Source organism: Cavia porcellus, unplaced genomic scaffold, assembly GCF_034190915.1.
Source record: "Cavia porcellus strain 051 isolate PalLab524CR breed Dunkin Hartley unplaced genomic scaffold, mCavPor4.1 scaffold_14, whole genome shotgun sequence".
Taxonomy (NCBI): Eukaryota; Metazoa; Chordata; class Mammalia; order Rodentia; family Caviidae; genus Cavia; species Cavia porcellus.
The window spans coordinates 41,014,444-41,027,505 of NW_026947497.1; the positions used below are offsets into that span (position 1 = coordinate 41,014,444).

The following is a 13,062-nucleotide window of genomic DNA, read 5'->3' on the forward strand; positions in this document are numbered from 1 at the left end:
AGGGTGCATCCACTTTCCTACAAATGACTCAGATTTATGTTTCTTTATATCAGAGTAGTATTCTATTATGCCCAAATACCACATTGTCATTATTCATTCATTTGTAGATGGACGCATTCCTTCCAAGTTTCAGCTGTGTGAGTTATGATGCAATAGATATGCGTGTATTGTAAGATATCGTGATTTCTGCCCTGTCACTATAGATGCCCTGTAAAGCTGCAGTGGCTGTCATCTTGCTTCTATTTTCTCTTTTCAGAAAACACTTTGATCTTACACGTTTAACTGTCCCCTTGGTACCCATGATGTACAAATCTTTCCTCCTCTGTTCTAGTACTTTTTATGTCAAGCTTCCTAAAGGGACTGTCCTGTTCCATTGCATCAGATATTTTTGAGTTAGACATGGAAGTAAGCTTTCTTCTCCCACCTCCTGGCAACTGATTTCTCTTTCAATTTGTCTTGCTTACCATTGGCCCATTGTAAGAGTCTGGAAGCCAGTGTGAGTGTGTGTGTATGCGTATGTGTGTGTGATACACACACAGAGATAGAGTCTTTTTTCTCTTGTTTCCAGCCCCATTTGTATCAAGCCTTCCTGACTCTTCTAGTTAATGTGTCTTCCCTACTTCACTTCCACCTTCTCACGCTGAAATTCCATTAGACAAGTCAATTGTCAAAATATTAAAAAATTTTTAACTAACTTACCTCTAGCACCTTAAACTCTAATTACAAAATTGCTTTTCTTGAGAACCAAGCATGACCTCTTTGGTCACAGGAGTTCCAACACCTGCCTCACCATCAGTGTCTGTTCCAGTCATTTTTTTCCCGCATAACCAACTGTCTCGGAATGTAAGTGATGTAAAGCACCCATTAGTTTGCACAATTATGTGAACCAGGAATCTGGGCAGAGCCTCTGTATTAGTCTCTTGGCTTTGGTCCTCCATATCCTGACTCTCAGAGATGACACCTCATTAGGGGTGCTGCTGGCTGGGACACTTCGGCTCACATGTTTGGCAGTTAGTACTGACACTCCACTGACACCTAATCTGGAGTATGGACTGGAACACTGCTCTGTGGCTTCTTGTGTAGGCAATTCACCAGGGAAAGCTTGGGAATCTTTATAGCACAGGGGCCAGGCTCCAAGATAGGGCACCCTGAAAAAGCAAAATATGTTTAAGATTTAGCATTGGGGATTATAGAATGTCAGTGGAAATCTGTTGGCAGAGGAAGTCACAAAGCCCTGCCCAGCCAGGGTCAGGTGGAAGGTTGGGCCGGCTTTATGACTCTGTGAGAGGAATGTCCAGGTCACATTCTAAGGACATATGGAGTGGAAGGTATTGGTGACATAGTATCATATACAGTCAACCATGTGTCCAACCCAAATCCTTTATTTCAACCAATCATTTCAACTCTCTGCTCCCCTGAGCCTACACTTGGATGTGTTCTACCTTATTTGGGAATTGTCTGAGCTTGTTCTCTGATGATCAAAAGTCTAAGCATCCTTCAGAACCATGTTACCACACAGGCTACCAAGAACAGACTTGGCGGAAAAAGCAGAAGTGTTTCTCTGTTAACTTTAAGGCCTTCTTTGTTTCCAGAGTTGGCACAGTTTAAGAGATTATAACTGTTAAAGTAGGTATTGACATTATTTTCAAAATGTTGTATTGCTGGTATTCAGCTTTGGGGGAAATTAATTTATTTGCTCTCCACTTTCCTCTTTTAAAGGGTAAAACTCTTTAATTTTGTTTCTCATTGAAAAGTTATATCCTAGATAGTCTTTGTCTTTTAGAATATATAGTTTGAACAGATATTTTGGAAATATACTGTTACAAACCCAGGTGAATGATAATCTTTTCAATTATTCAGGAGAAAGTGATAGTAGTGTAGGTCACAAAACCAGTTATCTGCTAAACTAAAATTGGCATTAAAATGGTGAGCATTCAGGAGTGATCTGTCATTTTTTGTTATTTTATTTATGATCTATATAGGAAATATATTTCAATATATATTTTATTTAAATTTCAATATCATGCTTCAAGTTGGGGCAGTCTTACCTGTAACACATTAAATTACTTAAGAAATGGAAATTAGGTATGGTATGTGTGTGAGAGGCTGGGGTATAGGAGTATAAACTGTTAAACTGATTTTCCTTTGCATCCACAATGATATAATTTCAATCTTTGCTGCATCTTCATTCGCATTTTAGCAAAGATTTGCTTTTCTAGCTTTCATGCGTGCCAAGAAGGCATCGGAGATATCTGAGGGATTTGCGTAGAGATTTGTGCATTTATGCAGCTTTGAGCATATATGTGAGCTTTGTTATCTGACAGAAGGACTTCACTTCAACCTTGGGCCCATTCCTGGTGTCTTTGTGTCTTTGAGCGAAAAAGGACCAACAGACCTAGAACAGGCTGCTCATATTACATTAATTTTCTACTGATCAGGGTTCTCACATTGCCCTTCATATTTTCACATCTTATGATAACTGGGTCTGTTTGGTTTGACACCTCTCGTGACTCAGCTTTATAACTTTCAGACAAGGTACAGCCAGGATTTCTCCTTAAAAGCAACACCTCCAACATGTAAATTAGACCTATTTATAGTGCTGAGTTAGAGAAGAAAGAGGAATAGTAGAACAAGTGGGAAAACAGGATTTAATTTAAATCAACATTGTGGTGTTGAACCCCAAAATTTTCAATATGAATCATTTACTTCTTTTTTTTAATGGCACTGTGTTTTATAACCAGGGGTGCTCTACCACTGAGCTACTTCCCAAACCCTTTTTATTTTGAGACAGTTTCACTAAGTTGACCAAGCTGGGGCCTGACCTCAGAATCCTTATGCCCCAAGGAGCTGGAATTACAGGCATGTTTCACTGTGCCTGAGTTATCTGTTTCTTGAATATAGTTATTGATGAGTTTTCCTACTCATGCAAAAACAGTTATTATCTAAGGCTCTCAGTTGCTATATGTACACACTCAAAAGAATTGGATATTTCTATGATTTTTTTTAAACATGCCTGAGTTATCTGTTTCTTGAATATAGTTATTGATGAGTTTTCCTACTCATGCAAAAACAGTTATTATCTAAGGCTCTCAGTTGCTATATGTACACACTCAAAAGAATTGGATATTTCTATGATTTTTTTTTAAGAAGTCACTTTATAGTTTGAGGGGAAATTGTGTGGTGTTACTATTTGAGGTGTACCATATTTTATGAACCATTTGGATAGTTCACTAGGAATATACATTTTATTGCAGAATGTCTTAGAAATCAAAAAACATATAGTAAACATTTTGGACAGTAGAATTAAGTGTAGATAGAGGATCTTAAAAGGTTTGAAAACATGAGGAAAGTGCATACATTTTTTTCTAGTTTTTCTATTGTGCTCCTTGCTTTAAATGTTCAGACCCTTTAGCTGAAGATTTGAGGAAATCATACTGCATATAGTATTTATAAATGTACTAAATACCATTTAAGTACGTTTATATTCCTTGCCTTTCCAGGCATCTTGCTGTATTAGGCTATATTGTTTTTCTATTGTACTGGGGTAGGCACAGAAGAATGAGGGGGAAAATCAGGAGCTGGTACACACTGAGGGCTCACAGAATTTCATTGCAGAAAATGAAGACCAGAATAATCAGAAAACAGTCAGAAATAGTGCACATAGCTATTGGACAGGGAGGGGGGAAATCCATCAATTACTTTATGCTTTGGTTTTGTTGTTGTTGTTTCCAGGAAACGTGGCCCATGATGCATACAGCCGTGATACACTCATGACTATTTAATCTCTCAGTTCTTATGTGCCTTCTTTTTATGCTGCTTTTCTAAGCCTTCAGGGAACTTGGTCCATAATATATGCATAGGCACACTGGATTATTTTCATCAGTTTCCTTTCAAGAGTTCAGAATAGCAGAGAAATTCAGAGCTTGAATTATCACACTCGGTGGTACTGGTTGCCTCTGTGTTGTGACTAGGAATGAACCCAGATGACAAAACTGAAGCAGGATTATGGGAAACATAACTGCATTTTCTTTCTTTGGTACAAACATATAATTATAGTTTGAAAGTGAAATCGTACTGAGTGTAGAGTGACCATAGAGTTCTGAGAACCCCAGGGTGCCAGTGGAACAGGTTATGGTTTTGAGAATTAAACAAAATCCTCCATAGGGAGGAGAGATATGAAAAAACCGAAAGCTTTTCTGTTCCCCTGATATTGAATGATGGTGAATGCAAACACTATTGAAGGGATCAGTTAAATGGTTCTTTGAACAAACATAGCAATTGCCTAACTTTAAAAGAATAAGTGGTTTTTTTAAAAAAAGGAATCTGTCAGTGCATTCAAAGTATAGATTGACAGACACATTGAAGTATGGTTCGGTTATTATTACTCTGTTCTAAAAGATCTTGGGCCAAAGGTGGAGCTCAATGGCAGAGTGTGTTCCCAGCACGAACAAAGGCCTGGGTTCAATCTCCAGCAACAAATAAAATAAAAATAAAAAATCAGTACCCCTCATACCTCTGCCGAATCTTTGCTTATATTTTTACATTTTAGGTGGTATTTGGGATTTAAAAAAAAAAAACAGATTCTGGAATATAAAAATGTAACTCTCAAGACAGAAGTTTCGCGAATCTAAAGTTGACAAATGTGAAACACCCAGGAGCTGTCCCGTTCCGAGGCAGGTTCATGGTGGTGTTTCTTGTCTCCATCCATCAAAGCAGTGGCCCCCAGGAGCATCCATTTGGACATAGTGGGTCGCCTTTGGTCTCATCTCTTTCCCGCTCTCTGTTTCAGGACAGAAGCAGCCCTGTGCTGTGCTCTCTTGGCTTGGAGTGAGTTGCATGGGGGGATGAAGTTAAGATGAGATGCTGAGAGGATGTGGGAAAAGGGTGGAGAATGTTACCTTGCTTAATATAACAGCTCAAGTGAAAACTAATGGTCATTTATTTCCGTGACCAATAAGGCCATGTGTAAAATATAATGATCTAAATACTGACATGTCCTCAGCCCTGGCCTTTTCTCGAGTGTGAGCAGGGAACACCATGCAGCATTAGTGGCTACTTACCCCTGATGTGCTGATACTTGGGTATTTTACTCATGGGGCTGATGGTGTGTGTGGCTCAAGGCAGACCTGCTCATGGGCCCATGGGTAAAGGAGTCTTGTGACTTAGCATGGCCACTTATTCAGGGGTCACAGTTTAGAAACCACCTGTTGCTTCTCTGCAGAACAGGTGCATTTGCAGGTGTGAGTCCAGCAAGCCACTTAACCCAGAGCTGGACTCATAGATTCTTTGGTCATCAGATTTGTCACATTTGGCTCTCAGACCATGCCTCCTGTGACTTCCTTAGCATCTCTCTCCCCACCTTTTCTGCAGGATGTGTGCTGCTCTGATATTTTAACACCTCCAGTTACTGTCAGTCTGTCTCGAGGGCTGATTCTAAATCCTCCACAGAGCAGAGCTTAGACTGTAACTGCTGACACAATTTCCCTCACCCTGTCTGTCACGAGTTTAATTAATATCCTCAGAGGGTCGCTTGGAGACAAAAAAGGAAAGAAAAGATGCAATTTCAGCCAAGCAGTTGATATTTCTCAGGATACAACTTTTCCTAGGAGATGTTCTTGAAAGAGGACATATTTGTGAGAAGTAGAAAACGTAAAGAAGCTAATTAAAGAATTAGAGACATGCTTTAGATAGTCACGTGGCTACATTTTGATGGTGCTAAAAGACAATTTAAATTGATTGCAGTGACAGGTACCTGGTTGTGTGAAGATGATAAAATGGCCAGAAAGCTGGATAGGCAATTTCAGATTTGGTAATGAACCAGGGATTTGTTTTATATTTGTCTTTTTGTAGTAAAAGCAACCCACACTAAACTGTGCTCAGGTAATGAGGAGTGATAGCAAAGGGAGAGAGGAAAAGATTTCAGAGATTATATGATGGATTATGACAGATTTTAATTCATAGCTGCAGATAAATCTTTCTGTCACTGTTGACTGATCTAGCTTCCTTGGGAAGCCATTTCCCCCTCCTAAGTACTTTATAGGTATTTGTCTATTTAAAATATTATCTATATTTTTTTTGAATTGGGAATTTTTTAGTTTCCACTGTAATGTAACTGACACTGAGAATAGCTTCTTATAATTGTAATGAGTGTCTGTGGAGTCCTGACTGTGGAGTCTTTCTGTACCATATTTCATATACTCATGCAGCAGGGCTATGCATCCTTATTACTTTTGTTGCCACTCACATGAGAGCTGAGTTTTAGGGAAGTGTGCAAGCTGTCCAGCATCTCACATGCATTCTGGCTCCAAGACGTAGAGTTGAACCATTACCACAGGGCCAGGAAACTAGCTAATGCCAGGCATGAAATCTGCATCTAACAGGAGGTACCATTTGCCCCGCCTTATAACTAAGGAGACTGAGGCTCGAAAGAGGATATACAGCCAGTGAATGGTAATATTTAAAATCTAGTTTGGCTTCCCTGCCCTTTGTCTAACATCATTCTCATGATTCTCTTTGCATGGCTGACTGGTGCTCAGCAGATGTGGCCCTCTTAGCAGCAGAAGTAGTGGTACAGTACTTAACTCTATGCAAGGCATCCTTCTAGACATGTCACATATATTCCCTCTCTCTCTTTTATGAGGATACTGTTTTGTAAGTACTGTTGTCCTTTGTATCCGGATTTTTCATCCATAGATTCAATCAGTCATGGATTTAAGATTAAAAACTTTGCACCTGTCTGGAACATGTACGTGTCCCTGTCATTCTTCTTTACAGAGCATAGTTTGACTACTACTTACATAGTATTTCTACTGTTCTCTGTATTATGCATAATCTAGAGATGATTAAAATTTATAGGAGGTATCAGCGGGTCACATGCAAATACTTACTTGGTTTATGTAAGGCACTTGAGCTATGGATTTCGATGCCCTTGTAGGTCTCACACGTCCCTCAGGAATGTCAGGGGATGACTTATCCCATAATTTTCAAATGAGGAAGTTGGAGCTCAGATCAGGTAACTCATCCAAGGCCACATGACTATTAAGTGATGGAATTGGAATTGGATCTAGAGTCTTAGTCTACCAGCCAATCACTGTTCTGCTCAAAGAGTGAACGTGAAAAAGGAAACAAATCAAAGCAGCCTAGGGCTTTTCTTAGGGGTTTTTTATGGCTAATTTTCAGAATAAAGCAGTACTTAATTTGATCATCGAAAATTTAATGGGATTTGTTGAATGCAAGTAGCTGGAGTTGGAGAGAATACAAAGCCAACATTCCTAGCCAAAGGAGCTGACCTCTGTCATAGCAATCTCTGTCCTAAGAATGCCACACAGCATTAAATACTCCTTATCACTTCTGACAGTGAATCGGGCACGTTTATTAAAAGCTGCCTCCACGTTTATTAAAAGCTAGTTCCTCCTGGCAGAATTAGCAAAGACAATGACACAAAAGAGCTCTGCATTAAATACTGTTAGGCCACCCAGTACATCACTCTGAGCTTTGCTGAGGTATTTTGCATGTTTAAAATGGAAAAAAGTCTTTTTATGAACACATCTTTAGTCCTAGTATCTTTTTTTAAACTGTCAAAAAAATCTCTTGTGATTCTGAAAATAAGCCTCCATCAGTGAATGTGGGACAGAGTAAAATCTTGTTTCCCTGGAAAAGCAGAGAAGTGGGTGACACGTAGCCTCACCCATCTCCTGTCATGGCTTTACCAAATGCCTCCAAGTCTTCTGAGGTTTGAACAGTGATGAGAGAAATCGTATTTATCAGTTGAAGACCCTGTTGGCCTAGAGCATCCCCACCCCACCAACCCAGGGAATGGTCAGGTAAAGGTATCTTTAGGATGCACGGGATTCCACTTTGGTAAAGAATACATTCCATGAGAATCTATTTATGACATTTGTATGGCCTCCACCATTTCAGAGCACGATGAAATTTTATTTAAAAAAGGAGAGCAGACTGCTGTATTTCCCTTAGGAATCTGAGGTTTCAAGAAAAAAAAAATTCCATTTTTTTTTCCTGATCAAGATCTCAGAGATTGATGCAGGCAGTAGCTGCTAAGGTTTTGTTTTGTTTTAAACCTGCTGCAAGAATACATCAAAGACTTCATAATGTAGATTAGAGAAACAGTTGAGCCTCCGTGGACAGAGCAGCAGGACAAAGCAGGACCACCCTGCCACAGACCCTGGGCCTCAGAAGTGGCTGACAGCCTGCTCTGAGCACGGCATGAGCCAGGGTGAGCGAGATTCTGCCGCGTGGAATCCTGATGTATGCTCAGCATGGCAGCCTGGATGGTGACTTCACTGGGAAGAGGAAACCTAAGGGAAAGAGGCTTGAAATCTTTTTCCAGATGTGAACTGAACATCAGAGGAATCAAGCTCTGTTCTTGCTTCCACAACCAGGAGGAATCCCCTTCAGTGCCTTTGTCCTATTTTTTAAGATTTGTGGAAAGAATATTTAACATATTTTTTAAATCCACGGAACAGTCCCATTCACTTATTTGTATCAGCCTATGAGTTTTGACAGGTCATGGGCCGGACTAGGTCTGTCACCCTCAAATTCTCTTGTGCTGCTCCTTTGCAATCACATCTTCCTCCCATCTCCCCTACCCCGATGCTATCATCACAGATTTGTCCTCTGCTCCTATTTTACTTCCCCAAGATGTTATAGAGTATGTAACTGTTTGCCTCTGGCTTCTACTTAAAGTAATTCGAGATTTGTCTGTGTGATAGAGTATAGTAGCCAGGAGCTCATTCTAGAGGTGTATGTGGTATTCCTGTGTGTGTGTGTGTGTATGTGTGTGTGTGTGTGTGTCCAGTCACTGAGGATATTTGGGTTAATTCCAGTTTGGGGTGATTATAAATAGAGCTGTTATAATCATTCCTGCATAGGGCTTTATGTGGGTATACATCATCATTTATCATTTCTTTCATGTCCCCTCTCAATTTGAATGGACCGAACTCCTTGATTTCCATCCCTTGCCTGTCTTCTTACCTCTTCTCTCCAGGGTAATGAGAAGGAAGCAAGGGAGGACAGCCAGGGTACCACGGTCCCAGGCAATGTCCTGCTGCATCTTAAATTCAACCTCTTAGATTTACATTTTTGGGGCTCAGGGGGCAAGCATAACAATTCTGTTGGTACCAGATGACCACAGCAATGAGTGAATGAAAGCTGTCCTGCAGATGGGACATCTTGACCATGAGAGGGCCTGCATTCACTAGCATATATATGTATGAAAATAAGTCGGAAACAGTGGCTTATGCCTGTAATCCCAATAGTGAGTGAACCTGAGGCAGAAAAATCACAAATTCAAGTCCCACCTGGGCAATTTTGTGAGATCCTGCCTCAAAATTATTTATTTATTTATTCATTCATTTAAAAGGACTTGAGATATAGTTCAGTGTAGAGACCCTGGGCTCAATTTCACAGTATAAATCAATCAACCAATCAAACCATTTACTATATGATTTTTTTAATGATACTGTGTAGTATGGGTAATGAGTTTCTCTTTCCCTTCAGCAACTATCTGTAAGACCCTCAAAAGCCTGGCAATGCCACTGTGATAGACGTGTCAGAACTGATGGCATAAAGAAAGTCAGAAATGGAGACCTGTGATCGCCAGCACTGTGGAGCTGAAAGTTAGCAGATAAGCTTGTACAAAAGGGAGAACAGATAAAAACTCCAGCGTGAAGCCCTGGCAGATAAGCGCACAGCACACTGAGAAGGTGGGAGGGCCAGGCCCTGAGTGACATCAAATCAGATTTGCATGCCTTTCAGAATCTGGGACCTAATCTTATTTTCTAGGTCAAGCAAAAGATAATAGGCAACCATTTCAAGAGAGAATGAAAACGAAAACTGATTATGACTGATACAGTTGCTTATATTTTTTAAAAGCAATTTTAAAGTAAAAATGGGAAATAAGCTGGATGATAGAGAAAAATGTATTTGGCATAAACGATAATAAAGTTTGCAAGGCCTGGAAGGTGCTGGAAATGACTTTGCTTGGTTTCTGATAGGAAATATGCAGTTTTAAAAAACTGCAAAGAAACTTTTAAAAGTAGTTCTTATTGGTGGGAGTATGAAAAATATGGAATCTTTTAGTAGATAATCTTCATATATTTATCTTGTTTTTAATTAATGTGCTGATGAGGTATAATCTGACTTTTAATACATAGGTACAATGTATGATGATCAAATCAGGGTGATTAACCTATCAATCACTTTAAATACTTACCATTTCTTTGTGTTAGGAACAAAATCCTTTTTTCTAGCAATATGCAATTTTTAAAATATGCAGTAAGTTACCATTAACTGCATTATAGATCACTCGAATTCTTCTGTAGTTCTGTACCCAGTCACCACCTGGCTCCATGCATCCTGCTCTTCCTAGACTCTAGTAGCTGCCTTTCTCCTCTCTGCATCTATGGGAGCCACAGTCTTAGCTGTCACAGAAGTGAGAACATCAGTGTTTGTGTTTCTGTTCCTTTTATACTTGATAACATATCTTCAAGGTTTTTACATATTACTACAAATACAGAATCTGATTGTTTTATGGTTGACAAATACTCCATTGTTTCCATATATTACATTTCTTTATCAATTCACCCTCATACATTTTTATCAAAATAGTTGGTTAGATGGTATCTGTCTCTATCAGATCTACAAAAATATTTTAATAATAATAATAATAAATATTTTTAAAAAGAAAATACTTTTAGATTTTTCCATCAAGCTTTACTTAAGAAAAATTAAGAAATGTCACCACAGTTTTTCAAAATGTAAAAGATGGGAATATTGTTGAAAACACTAATGAAAAATAAAGTCCTATTTTAATTGTATGCAATTCAAATTATACGGAGAAGCTGTAAGCCGTAATTCATGGTAAGTATAAAAATTGTATTAAGGGAAAAGTAAAACTAAAAGGATTTTTTTCATAACTAATTTATGGTAAAAGAGAAGCTCAGGGAAAAGTATAGTAATATTTTGAATTTTTTATTGAGATTAAGTTCCAACTAATAAACATAATAATGGGTATCAGCCAACCTCAAAATGTTTAACTGTTTTTTGCTTCCTTCTGTGACTTTCTTGAAGATGAACTCTTAGTTGACTGATTTTGGGCTGGACAAGGAATTTGCAAAGCAGAGCCCGAGTGCTAACTCTGGCACAAGGCTTGTCTTATAAATAAAGTTTTATTGGAAGGCTCTGGTGCCGATTTGCTGAGGTTTTGTCTGTGACTATTTTCACATGACAGTGCATGGTGGAGTAGTGGCCGATGCTGTGACCTACAAAGCCTAACTTTCTTACCAACTGACTCTTAAGACAAAGCTCTAGAGACAGGGCTTCCCTTATATAGCGAGTGTTTTTAGTCTAGATTCACATGCTGGGGCCAAGATACTGACTTCATTAAAGGAGATTGAATCTCACTAACAGAACTCCCAGGACACTATAATTAAGACAAAATAGCTCCATTTCGTTATTTTACAGCCAGAAATTTAGCTGCCAAGAGAGACAGAGTGCATAATACCCTGGTTAGTGATTTCCACTCAGGAAAGATGTTCAGAGGACAGCAGGTCAAGGCAGGGGCTTTACTGGGTCACTCAGCTGGCTAAGCATGGTCTCTCTCATTGCCAGTTTTTTCCTGATCATTCCTTTCCTTCCCCTGTAAGGAGCATGTCAGGCTTCCTTGCCAGCTGGTTTCTGAGAACATGTGGCAGTGGGAGGCACTGACGAACGCTGAGGCCGAGACAGTCAGATACTTTTCTTCTGCTTTGGGAGGCCCCTCTGTGCACGGGTGCTCCTCTTTTTGGCCCAGATCCCATCGGCCTTTCTTCCAGACTTCTATACCAGTCTTCTGGTGGGGAGAACTTCCTGATGGTAGTCGTTTCTGGCTTGCTTCTACCTCTTGTGTTTGGCTTTTCCTTGAGAACCAACTTCATTTGTTTGAAATACTTAGAGTGGTTTTTATTTTCTGACATGAGCCAGATACAGGCATCAAACTGTCTATCAAAAATAACCCTGGAGTCACCCATTCGCCTTCTTGCTGTCAATATTCCTCTTGTGTTTAGTTGCTGGGCCCATGTGCCCACTCTTATTAATGATCTGCAGTATCACTGAGTAGCCAGCGAGGCCATGCTTGAGTGCCAGGCATCCTGACCATAAAATGCATGGTGCCAAAATGCATTTCTCTGCTCTTAGGATATTGTTGAATATCAGTCAGTCTGTGGATAGTTTATTTCATTCATTATGTATTATTTTTTAAGAATTTATTCTCAGTGTTTAAGATGAGTAATTACCTTATACAGTGGCATGGCCATACACTCTTGGCTGTATATTTATCTGCTGCATTCAAACTACCAGGCTCTTCTGTTTGTTCCCAAAATCCAAGAAAGAGAGGGTCTCGGGGAAAATCCTCTATTTCCAAGATGTTCTCCTTACCTGCCCCACCCCCACCTCAGTGCTGCAGCCCTCTCCACCTCTAGTCCCCTTCCAGAATGCTTTTCCTTCCCTCTGTCAGCCTAACAGCCCTGTTCATCCCTCTTGTCTTAGCTGAGACTTTATTGCCCGTCACGCTCGCTCTTCCTTAGCTAGGACTATAGAGATGTCTACCCAGCCTGGCTCCTTGTACTCCCAAACAAGAATCGTGGAATTTAACATTGAAACTGCATTTTTCTGTTCATTTCTTTGTTGCTTTCGCTGAGCATGATACTTTTAGTTGTCCTTTAGATCAGTGTAGGAATCCAGGTGATAGATTTGAGCAACAGTAGTAAGTGTTGTAATAAGTAATAATGAGTAACACTGTCCTGTCTCTTTCTACTCACCTTATTTTACCTTCATCCTGAGGAGGAGCACAGGGTTTTCAGTAAAAAATGAAGAAATCAAAGCACAAGAATCTCAGCGGCAGGTTATGGTTGCTCTTCCGACATTTTGCTCCAAGACAAGGCCTGCTTGTACACCTTTGTTTTGGATCCAATGCAGAGGTCAGGAGGAGCACAAAGGCCATGCTGCCTCCTCAGGTGTCACACTTCCCCTTACATTCTTTTTTCTGGGGCAGTCATTGTTGCTTTT

At 39.7% G+C, this 13,062-nt stretch overlaps 1 protein-coding gene across 1 annotated transcript in view; it reads left to right on the forward strand.

Annotated features, from left to right (window-relative positions):
* Rnf150 (ring finger protein 150) overlaps positions 1-13,062 on the forward strand; it is a 236,353-nt gene that overhangs the window by 39,259 nt on the left and 184,032 nt on the right. The window lies entirely within an intron of this gene.